The 12,507-nt window shown below is 39.2% G+C and overlaps 1 long non-coding RNA gene and 1 pseudogene across 10 annotated transcripts in view; both read right to left on the reverse strand.

The window, feature by feature from the left end:
- Positions 1–3,150: 3,150 nt before the first annotated feature.
- The window catches only part of LOC111319103 (uncharacterized), a 20,286-nt gene continuing 10,929 nt past the window's right edge, over positions 3,151–12,507 (reverse strand). For 3 of the 10 annotated variants that reach the window (XR_015995612.1, XR_015995615.1, XR_015995616.1), the window contains 6 exons: positions 10,063–10,165; positions 9,195–9,248; positions 8,154–8,237; positions 4,961–5,016; positions 4,488–4,545; positions 3,151–4,384 (listed from right to left, as the gene is read on the reverse strand). This is a non-coding gene — a long non-coding RNA (uncharacterized LOC111319103). Of the gene's footprint in view, positions 4,385–4,487; positions 4,546–4,955; positions 5,017–5,419; positions 5,508–6,544; positions 6,689–8,153; positions 8,238–9,194; positions 9,249–10,062; positions 10,166–12,507 lie in introns of all 10 variants that reach the window. The other 7 variants (XR_015995625.1, XR_015995622.1, XR_015995621.1 and 4 more) reach the window with 7 other exon arrangements.
- Positions 11,723–12,507, reverse strand: part of LOC148741749 (uncharacterized) — a 5,063-nt pseudogene continuing 4,278 nt past the window's right edge.

Below are 12,507 nucleotides of genomic sequence, written 5' to 3' on the forward strand. Positions count from 1 at the left end.
AACGCCCATCATTTAGATAGAACAATGGGCTGTTTATCAGTCATCAAACTCTTTTAATTTGTTTTCAAACTTTTGTTCTGTTTCACTTGTATTGTTAATCTCGTTATAAACTTTAGAGCCCAGTATTTAACATGCGATTCTTTGATCATGTATTCCGCGGCTTTTCGTTAGATTGATAGAACTTCGTTGTATTGTTGTTTCAGTTTATGATCGATCGTTCGATAGATTGATTGACTGTCAGAATAATCGTTATTTTCGTCATTGATTGTGGTTCGTGGTCGATTGCTTTTCAAGAATAAAGATTCGTGCAAACAGTCAACTTTGGGTTGTCATTTCGATCAGTAAAATAGTCCCAAACACCTCGTTAACCGCGTTTTGGAGCGACACGCCCTTGAACTTTAGAATTTAGATTTTGGTCGCCGTAAACGCTACACAAGTTGTAAATTGATATAAGGCATGTCCCCATGGAGCTCATGTAAGTCATTTAGTTTCATTATAATGTACTACAATATGATGTCTGACTGATTGATTGACTTGCTGTCTGGCTGCCTGGCTGTTTGACTGATAGAGAGACTGACTAACTTGCCAGCTCGCTGGTTAGCTGTTTGACTGAGGGAGAGACTGACTAACTTGCCAGCTCGCTGGTTAGCTGTTTGACTGAGGGAGAGACTGACTAACTTGCCAGCTCGCTGGTTAGCTGTTTGACTGAGGGAGAGACTGACTAACTTGCCAGCTCGCTGGTTAGCTGTTTGACTGAGGGAGAGACTGACTAACTTGCCAGCTCGCTGGTTAGCTGTTTGACTGAGGGAGAGACTGACTAACTTGCCAGCTCGCTGGTTAGCTGTTTGACTGAGGGAGAGACTGACTAACTTGCCAGCTCGCTGGTTAGCTGTTTGACTGAGGGAGAGACTTACTGACTGACTGGACTGACTGACTAACCACCTGGCTAGTTTACTGAATGGCTTGCAGGCTTACTACAATGAACTTGCTTACTGACTGCTGGCTGGTGGACTGACTGATTAACTAACTTACAAATTGTCTGTCTAACTGACTTACTGACTGATTGGCTGGTTGGCTAGCCAGCGGACTGGCTCCCTGGCTGACTGACTTATAGCTGACTGACTGACTAGCTGGCTGGCTGACTGGCCTACGGATTGACTGAATGACTTGGTTACTGACTGCTGGCTGGCTGACTGACTAACGTACAAATTATCTGTCTGACTGGCTGGCTTGCCAGCTGACTGGCTGGTGGTCTGATCAGCAGGTTGACTAAGAGACTGGGTTTTTATCTTAACTGACCTACTGATTATCCTGTGATGTTCAACTTCACAGTGTGTTCTCACTTTTTAGTATGTGTGTATGTATATAACCTCATCATTATACATTTCTGCACACAAAACAAAGCAATTGTATCCCGTATTAAGCAATTTTCGGTACCACAGAGTAAATCTGTGTGTGCATTAGGTTGCATTTTTTAAGGAGGGGTTGGGATTTCAGTAGATGGGGTATTAATAGGATTACAGAATTATGCAAAATGACGTATCGTAGGGTTAGTTAAATGCAGCATTCGAGAACGGTTTAGGAATGTGCATAGGTTGTCGTGAATGAGTGTTTTTGCGAGGAAAATTGTCTACTCCTACATTCTCTATAAGACGTTTTGATTCCATTGCTTACATCAAGTTTCAAGATGGGTAACTTTGTGGGAGCAAGGGGCTCTTCTTTTTCACATCGGGGGCTTGTGAATCGCAAAAAATTCCGTTACCATCGAGTTCATCTATAAAAAGTTGCAACGAAACGAGGGATGTTCTCGGCGACTCATCGCGCTACGGATATATACCGCTCGCTATAGGAGCATACCTGTCGCTCCTGGAACCAATCTGATCGCAGGATTTCTAGGGTACCGCCCGCTCACGCATTGACAAAAAAAATGAAATAGGTTATCTTGGGCGCGATCCATTCAACCAAAATTTCCGGACCAAGTTTTGGTTGAATGGATCGCGCCCTTGATTTCTTTTGATAACAATTTTCATTCTCATGAATAGGTTATAAAACATAACAAAGGAAACAAGAATCACGGTGGAAAAATAGATTGAAGAGTGAACATAGCTTTGAAACGAACGGTACATTAAATGGACAAGCAGAAACCATGAATAACTTAATGCAATAGTTGATCAACCTTTATTTGCACGGTCATAATTATTCTACCACAGAAGTAAGACATACCACGCATATTCAAAGTCCAATGATGGTATTTTGGACGTGCATTCATCACAAGCTTTTTATTATTTTATTTCTCTAACCAGGAAAGGTGTCAGTCCTGATTGCCTCTAAACTCCTCAAAACTCTTCCAAGATAACCGTTTACGCGTCGTTATTTGTCTCCTCCCGTTTCACGTCGCACGTAGTTTCGCTTAGGGTTTTGAAGATCTCTCTAAGAGGAAGGTTGTTTTCTTGGTTTATTCCGGGGGGTGTGGGGGGAATAATAGAATGATCAGCTAGCATCTTTAGAGGGTGTTGGAGAAGTTTTCTAGGGTAGTAACGTGGAGTTTACTCGGGCTCTGCTTTATTTCTAAGTTTAATTCTTTGTTTTAGATGTATAGTACTTAATAATTTACAAACAGTATCCGGTGCAGAAATCTGGCAAACGTTTACACCCGCTGTTAAGTTTTGCTCAAACTGTCTTTTTCAGAGAGACAATGGTTTATTTGAAGGTTGCAGTTAAAGAGGAATAGTTTATGTCTACCGGGATTGAAGCTTTCAAGACGATACGATGATATACTGTTTACAGGTTAGAAAGCTCTACACCTTGCTTAGTCCATTATTATATTTTACAGAAACCAATTCAGTCGGTGAGTTTGACAATAAGACACTGCCCACTAACTTTTAATCGTTTATCATTCTCAATATTGTAACTGCTTCAACAAAGAGTTTTACGGTCAGATCTCATTAATAAGAAAATTGCTTCGATGAATGATGTTAGGACTGAGCAGCTTGAGACGTTAATCCTATCGCTAATTAAGGGCAAACTAAAATTTAACTACATAAAGGTTTAAAATGACCTCAAGGTTAGGCTTTGGTGAACTGCTTGGAAATGTAGCATCCCGCCGTGGTTTCCGCTTTAGTCAAACCCAAATTATAGAGCGCACGGTAGTTTCTTTTATCGTTTTTAAATCCTCAACAAGCAATGCAAGCATTAAGGGCAAACTAAAATTCACCGAAATTGGTATTCATGTCATCAATAATTACAAAAAATTTGATTTACAGCATTTAGAATTGGGGAGCCAGAAAGCCACGTCAGAAACCCAAATTATAGAGCACACGGTAGTTTCTTTTATCGTTTTTAATTCCTCAACAAGCAATGCAAGCATTAAGGGCAAACTAAAATTCACCGAAATTGGTATTCATGTTATCAATAATTACAAAAAATTTGATTTACAGCATTTAGAATTGGGGAGCCAGAAAGCCACTTCAGAAAGCCACGTGCTAAACACAACTTATCATATGCAAATTTCCCTGTTTTGCAGGTTTCTTCTACAATCCAAAGCTGGATACCAAGGAACACGATCACCTTAAGAATGAGACCAGAGATAAATATAAATCTTGGAAAGAAAGCAAAATTGGTTCGAACCCCAATTCAGAGAATAAATTGAAAAATTGGGGTTTGATCCGTCCACCATCCCACACCACACATAACACTTGATAAGTCACCTAGCTTGTGAAACAAAGATCTCTTTGTACAAGGTAACTTGGTTATATCAACTAAGTTGACATTGTAAATGGCCACCGTAAAGCGTTTAAAAGTTGACGTTTCCAGCGTTAGCCCTTCAAATTAACTTGTTGCCCCCACCGACCCTTCAAATTAACTTGTTGCCCCCACCGACGCAGCACCACAGTACAGTATTACAATACAATCTTTTAATATATATATGTATTGAAATAGTATTAAAATTTATTTCTCCGGCTCCATTATAATACAGCAACATATAATTTAATATATATATATATTTATATATGCACAGCTTAATATATATATGTATTGAAACAGTTTTAAAATTTATTTCTCTCCATTTTAATACAGCAACATTACAATTTGAGATCGTTTCTCCATCCAACCTCCCACACCCCACCCACCGCTTTCCTAAAGATTTCTTTAGTATTTTAAAACATTGTCTATCTTGTGGTACAAAATTAATTTCAAACGCATGCGTTTTTGTTTCACCAAACGTCTGTCTTAATACACATGCGTATTACAAGATGACATTACGATAAGATGGAGAGAATTTTCAAAATTTAATACTTAAACATTTCCTCTAAGTGGTCAGAAATGACGGCGGTCGACTTTGACACTTTGTTTGGATTCTTGAAGTAGTCATTCTTTATGTAATCTTTAAAAAGAAGAATGAAGGATTAAATGAACAATTAGACCACATTGCACAGACAAAAAAGGAAAGAAACGAACAAGTACGCAATAAAACAAAGTGTACTCACCTCAAACAAGTTTCTGTTCGTCTTCATGACCATTCTAAACTTATAACTTTCGTGGTACCTGAAAGAGGAAAAGAAAGTGCGCAGCGTAGTTAATCAGTACTGCCTTTTTCTTTCTTGAGGCGCACAACGGTTTAACGTATATCGCAGATGTCCATTGGTAAATAGATAAATAATATAAATACAGACAAACATTTGTACTTTCTCATGATCAAAAAGACACAAAATTGACAAAATATGGGTAAATGCATTACGTGTGGCTTTTCACGCACAAGAAACCAAGGGATCGATGAGTTATTTTTCCACACATTTTAAAACATTTGGAAAATTCTGAACAAGATTGAAATCCTGTTCTCACCAAACGTCTGTCGTAATACGTATGCGTATTAGAAGATTTTGGTACCACAAGGTGAACAACTTTTACAAATAATTAGCAAACCTTTCCAACTGACAGCCCTAAATTGCGCTTACCATACCAAAAGATTATCTTTGTCCTTGGTTTCTTTCCTGAGGTTGTCATTTTTCGTGAAATCTGTGTACAAATGAACGAGAATTCACAAACAGCACTTATCAGACACTCACTGACAAGTCCTCTTTTCAGAGAAAAGTCAACCTTGAAAAAAAAAGGATGTATCTAGACAGACGTTTTTTACACGAAACGTACGCGTTTAAATTAAAAGTTACTAACACAAAGTAGAGAACTTTTTCAAACACTTGATAAAACTGGTGAAGAGAAGTAGGTGTTGAAGAAAAGGTTCAGGAGAAAGAAACAAATGAGAAAATATAATGATTCAATCAAAAGACATCGAAAAAGTCGCGAAGAGGCCAAGACAAGAGGAGTGAGATTTTACTCTAGCTTGACGTTTACCTTCCTAACGCAAACCGAATTTCCCTGACTTTTCCTTATATTTGAACATTAGTAGATTACAACTAACATTGTTTTTCTTAAATTTTCCCTGACTCGAGCAACCACGTGAAGCGAAACCAAAATTGTGTCCCCAGGGGCGCGATACGGAAGCCGGCCTAAAACAAAAATAATTCACCTCTCGGAAATTGTAGTCTTTGAATAATACCACTAAACCCTAACTAGACGGCAAAAGAGATTCAAAGGCCTACAGTGACCAACAAAAGATCCAATAGCTTTAAAACCAAATGAAAGCTGCAGGGTGTTCCCTGACCCAACACCAACAGATCTATTAACTTTCACCAGAAGCATGGAACCTAGAAGCGCCTAAATTCTTCTACAGTGTTTACAAACGAGCTGGCTCCGCCAGTTCGAAAGGCGGATAACACTATTTACTGCATAACTCTCCCCCCGGTGGATAGCGCAGTAATTTCTATCACCACCTTCCGCTAGAGAGCGATTTATCCCAGGCCACTGGATAGCGTTATCCGCCCTTTGAACAGCTAGGCCCAGGAGGTTATCATGCAATAAAGAAAACCGCGGATCCTTTTAAGCTTAAATATGGAATCAGAGCCGTTCGGCGTCCTCGCCCGGAAGCGCTGCACAAGTTTGATATCTAAAGAGAGACTGGAAGACTTTTGCTCGTAAATTTCAAATCTAACTCCGCACTTAAACTTGGCGGTAAGGAAAAGCAATAAATCGAGTGGACTGCTTTGTGGATTTAAACTGGAAAGGATCTGCTCGAAAACGTGACTGCTAAAAGAAATTAACTGTTGAGTTTTAAAAGAAATGAAATAAGATTTCGATCGTGTGTAGAACTCTTTGAAGACAGTGAGAAGGTCAAATGTGGTGGGAGAACCTGCGATTTAAGCTTCCTGAGAGTTTTCTGGCGCGGAGTTTTAAGTGATGCTTTGGAGAGTTGATTCACCCTCTAACCAATCGAAGCTATTGTTTAAGAGTGGACAAGAGATAAGAAGTACAGCTGCATGTCGACGAATAAGTAAGCCTATCATATCTCTCGGTCAGTAAATACGCTATGAGTGGTCAATTTAGCAGGCCGTAGCTCATTGTAAGGCCTGCTAAAATTAAAAGGTTTGTTTAAGTTAAAATCTCCCCCGCATATTAAACCAAAAGATAAAATAAATACCTTACTAACCTCACTTTCTCGGTACGTGTTTAAGTTACAGAATCTCGCATTTCCTGCTCAGATTTACGGCACGCAGGAAATAAGTGTGAAAAAAAAATCGGTCCGTAAATTACTGTATTGATCCAAAACTCGGTAAGTGAACAATCGCCTCCGCTAAAATGAATTATTGCATCAAATGTTAATATAAAGTTGTAGTCTAATGATTGTGCTGAAAATTTTTTCCCCTAAGAAAAGCTGTTTTAATTTTAAGTCTTTTCCACCTCGTGTTCATTCGATTTTGTGTTTAAATCACAATTTCCTCATTGTGATCATGTTTATCATCGGTAAGGGCTGTATCACTCTGTGTCGATTTAGAACTTTTCTCTATTTTTTTCCCTCTTTTTCTCTTTGGAGCTTTAACTCTTCTGTAAGCCACGGAGGAAAATCGGGGTCAAGTGGTCACTCTATCCGTTCAGGTAAACGTGGTGCTAATTCTCGACTGGAGGAACGTTTTGAGTCCATGTAGTTCAAAATTGCGTGATTTTTCCACGAATTAGATATCAAAATTTTTCTATACGCTGAAGACTTTCCGCTGATTAATTTTTTTTCAAACTTTACTTCAAAAACCCTTGCTTCCAGCTACCTCAAAATATACCGTGAACCGTTAAAATGACGCGCGTGATAAGTGCCAATACAGGCTTACATCAGGTAAGTTTGGCTTATCGTATCTCTTAAACAAGCACGGTGACCTATCTTTTTAGTTGCATATTTGAACCAGATATTGGTAGGGAACATTTACAGGAAAGAAAAAAAATTGTTCCCTAACTTTTTTCCTGAGGAATCACCTTAAGTAATATTCCATTATCATATGACCCGTCCGGCCCCGCTTGCGCAATCCCATAGAAAACCATAGTGAAAGCTGACGTGTGCAGGGCCGGTTGGGTTGACGTGAGTTGTTGCTACAAAAACTTACTGGAAAACAGTAATGAGAAAAAAGTTCGCGTTTTTCAAAGAATTGGGAGTTTCTTGGTCTGACTCGAAAATATAAAGGAAAAGTTGTAATTCCAGGATTTTTTCTGTGTGTTCGTGTGGCTGCGTGTGCCCCTCTGTCGCGTCCTTTCTAGGTTAAAATTTTCAACACCTGTATACGATAAAATGCTTACTGACTGAGTGGGAGGGCCGAACGGAAAATATTTGGCGCTTGGTCATGAGGCACGTCATGACCTAGAGGCAAATATTTTCCCGTCCGGCCCTCCCACTCAATCAATAAGCATATATTATGGCGAAATAAGTCGTTCGAGCCCGTATTGCTCCGAAAAAGCTCTAAAATGTTGAATTCCATAAGTTGGCAGTAAGTAAGGTGGTTTGCTCCGCTGTTTGCAAGTTGCGGATTGACGTAACTATTGTAAGATTTGTTAAAGAGCTGCACATGGACCGTAAACTGAACTCGCGACGCTAGAAGAGCGCTCAAGTGAATGAGATCGTCCTCACAGTCAACTCTAACCGGAACGTAAATTCTGATTGGCTGAGCCCGCGTTGTACACAGCCCAGCTTTGCGACATAAAATACCTAAAATTATGCTTCTATGTTGTGTCCTTCTGCCTCAATGTGCGTTTCTTAATGATAACAAACCACTCACCTTGGACACCTCATAGAGAAGATCACAATCCAATGAAATCCAAGATGTTTTATATACATCGATATTCCCTCTCTTCCTCGAATCCTGTTTTAAAATAAAAAGTACAAAACTCTCCTAAATTTTTTCCGCTTACATACAATTTTTAATATATGAAGTCTTGTCTTAAATGGGTTATAATTGAATCTTTTTTGAGATTTTTTGGGTAATATGCACTTCTTACACAAAGTCAAACATCTGATCAGCGCATAAAGACAGTCCGGTGTACGAAAGAGTTCATCCTTTTTTGGGGACCAAGTCTTTGCATCACAGATCAAGACTAAGGTAGAGATTTGTTAGGGGCACCAACCCATGAAAGGGTCAGCATTTAGTCTCCCATCTCTTGTAAAAAGTCAGACGTCCGCTCAGCGCATCAAGATAGTCCAGTGTCCGAAATAGTTTTTCCTATTTTTGGGGGACCAAGTCTTTGCATCACAGATCAAGACTAAGGAACAGGCTTTGTGGGTGACACCAACCCATGAAAGGGTCAGCATTGAGTCTCCCATCACTTGCATAAAGTCAAACACCTGATCAGTGCGTAAAGACAGTCCAGTGCCCGGAACATTTTAACCACTTATATTGGGGACCAAGTCTTTGCAATTGAAAGTCAGTACAAAGTCAAACTTCTGTTCAGCGTATGTAGACAATCCGTTTTTCCCTTCACAGATGAAGACTAACGAAGATATTTTGTAACACCGATATTTGGGTAACACCGATATTTGTAACACCGATATTTGGGTAACACCGATTTTTGTAACACCGATATTTGGGTAACACCGACCCCTTTCTATCATAGATCAAGACTAACGAAAACTCCAATGTCCTAAAGGAGTAGTTTTCTAAAAATGTGTTATCCCTCGCATCGCCTATTTAATCTTAGCCCAGTAAAATCGCACTTTGTCAGAGTGAAAACCTCGTCAAAGCATTTAAGCAAAAGTTAAAACTTATCTTTCTTGCATTTGTAATGTTTCTATGTTATCTACATCACTACTTATCTCAGCTCACGAAATAAGCTGCACTGCCAAACCTCAAACGAGATTGAAAGAGCATCTGTCTTTCCTGGGAAGAAAACAAGGAAACCATTAATGATACCCACAGAGGACGCCATTGAATTCTATGATATAAAGCTGTTCCGCTGTTGTTTCAGTATAAAAACACAGATACGTGTGCATTTGATTTGAGCAGCTTCGTAAAGATGCTTTGCAGCTTCTAGAAGATACTAATTGAAATTGATTTTGGTTACACTGTAACCAATTAAGCATGCTCTGTCCGCAATTTAGTGATTTAACGGGCCAGGCGAGGGGCTTAAATGTTTTCTAGAGCGAAAGGAAACTGATCCATATCCATTAAAACAGCCGCACATTAGCAAAAGAACAAGCGTGAAACAAACATTTGACTAATCTTTTCATGCCGAACTAACTTCATTTTAAAAACAAATCTATCTTCACTAAATAATTTGGATATATCGACAAAGTTGAAATGGTAAATTGGCCACCGTAACGATTATAAAAGCTAAAATTTATCTTCACCAAATCTGCCGTCTATACAGCAAGCATCCTCGTGCTCACTTTTTATTATTCTCTTTTTGTGTAGATATTAACGCTTATGCTTGTGCCTAAATAAAGAGAAACATGTGCATGAGAAGTGAGATAAGAGACATTTTTACTGCTGGCTATCACACGTAGGAATATTTGGAAACAATTTAGAAGTCTAAATTCAGGGTATAGATCCACCTTCTTAACAACCACATCAGGCATGGATACCATTTTGAATTACTGACGGAGGTGCAAAATCTTCCAGTTCACCATCAAATTGTACACTACACATCTGAAGTGAACTTCAGAGCATACTTCAAAACAAAAGTCTTCTTTACCTGCTTCATCAGCTACTACTTGGATTTCACAACAAAGCAATCATCAATTAGGATAAATCCAAATTCCATCCTTAGGGCTGAACCCACCGTCCACTACTGGCACCTATCCGGTAACAAAAAAAGAATTTTTTCTTCAATGTTTTCCTTGTGTTTAGATTTATAATGATATGATTTGTACAGAAAAACCAACAAATAGACATTTCCTTTTTGCAACCCCACCCTACAAATGTTTGTTTTCATAAGTCAGCCAGTCTGTTGCTTTCTTACCAACAAATATCCATCCTTTGCATTGCTTCACCTTAAAAAAGGAATGTCTGTGAATCTAAGTTTGGCAACATAACTGAATGACTGAGACGCGTTTAAAATGGAGTTCAATTTTTAAATTAATTCCTTAAAAAGCAGTAAATTCTAAAACGTAAAATTCTTTCCATATTTATAACATAAATGAACATTGTATCCATCATCTGATTCATCAATTCAGTTTCCAAGTAGATGCTTTATCAGGTTAAGCATTTGATCAGTGACAAATGTAGATCCCTTTGAGAAAATCTAAATATCTAATTTTCAGATGTTGGCATCATTCTGTGCAACCTCTCAGTCAGTTACCAGGCTGTATTCAGTCATTCAGTCAGTTACCAGACTGTATTCAGTCATTCAGTCAGTTACCAGACTGTATTCAGTCATTCAGTCAGTTACCAGACTGTATTAAGTCATTCAGTCAGTTACCAGACTGTATTCAGTCATTCCGTCAGTTACCAGACTGTATTGAGTCATTCAGTCAGTTACCAGACTGTATTCAGTCATTCAGTCAGTTACCAGACTGTATTCAGTCATTCAGTCAGTTAGCAGACTGTATTCAGTCATTCAGTCAGTTACCAGACTGTATTCAGTCATTCAGTCAGTTACCAGACTGTATTGAGTCATACAGTCAGTTACCAGACTGTATTGAGTCATTCAGTCAGTTACCAGACTGTATTCAGTCATTCAGTCAGTTACCAGACTGTATTCAGTCATTCAGTCAGTTACCAGACTGTATTCAGTCATTCAGTCAGTTACCAGACTTTATTCAGTCATTCAGTCAGTTAGCAGACTGTATTCAGTCATTCAGTCAGTTACCAGACTGTATTGAGTCATTCAGTCAGTTACCAGACTGTATTGAGTCATACAGTCAGTTACCAGACTGTATTGAGTCATTCAGTCAGTTACCAGACTGTATTGAGTCATTCAGTCAGTTACCAGACTGTATTCAGTCATTCAGTCAGTTACCAGACTGTATTCAGTCATTCAGTCAGTTACCAGACTGTATTCAGTCATTCAGTCAGTTACCAGACTGTATTGAGTCATACAGTCAGTTACCAGACTGTATTGAGTCATTCAGTCAGTTACCAGACTGTATTGAGTCATTCAGTCAGTTACCAGACTGTATTGAGTCATTCAGTCAGTTACCAGACTGTATTGAGTCATTCAGTCAGTTACCAGACTGTATTCAGTCATTCAGTCAGTTACCAGACTGTATTGAGTCATTCAGTCAGTTACCAGACTGTGTTCAGTCATTCAGTCAGTTACCAGACTGTATTCAGTCATTCAGTCAGTTACCAGACTGTGTTCAGTCATTCAGTCAGTTACCAGACTGTATTCAGTCATTCAGTCAGTTACCAGACTGTATTCAGTCATTCAGTCAGTTACCAGACTGTGTTCAGTCATTCAGTCAGTTACCAGACTGTATTCAGTCATTCAGTCAGTTACCAGACTGTATTCAGGCATTCAGTCAGTTACCAGACTGTATTCAGTCATTAAGTCAGTTACCACACTGTATTGAGTCATTTAGTCAGTTACCAGACTGCATTCAGTCATTCAGTCAGTTACCAGACTGTATTCAGTCATTCAGTCTGTTAGTCCTTCAGTCACACAGGGGCGGATCCAGGAATTTTTGATTGAGGGGGGAGGGGGGAGGAGTCGGGAGTCGAACCTTTGGTTCAGAAAGTACTGTTGGACTCATTTGAGGCAAATTACTTCTCCCCGCACTCTCCACACCCCCTCCCACCAGTCGCGGTTGCACGTTATAATTCCTTGGCCGCTTACCGTTTACTTGGATTCGATAATTTAAAAAATCAGCCAGTTAAAAAGTGATATACGATCCTGCGGATGTAAGAATTTCAGTCTCAGAGTTGTAAGCGTCAGGTCTGATAGGGTGGTCCGGACCCCCCGAAACCTCCCCCTGGATCCGCCACTGGTCACACAATCTCACACAAACGTTACTGGTGTTTAAGTCCTTATCATTGAATTCATGTTACTGCAACCATCTTTCAGTTTATTTATTGTTTACTCAGTCTGTAGAAATAATGTCTATTAATTGTTAATCAGTTGATACATGTCGTTGATACATGTAGATTAGTTAGTCAGTCAGTCAATCCCCTTGAGCCACATGTTTGACAGCTGGTCTGT

This window comes from Stylophora pistillata, chromosome 1 (genome assembly GCF_964205215.1).
Source record: "Stylophora pistillata chromosome 1, jaStyPist1.2, whole genome shotgun sequence".
NCBI lineage: Eukaryota > Metazoa > Cnidaria > Anthozoa > Scleractinia > Pocilloporidae > Stylophora > Stylophora pistillata.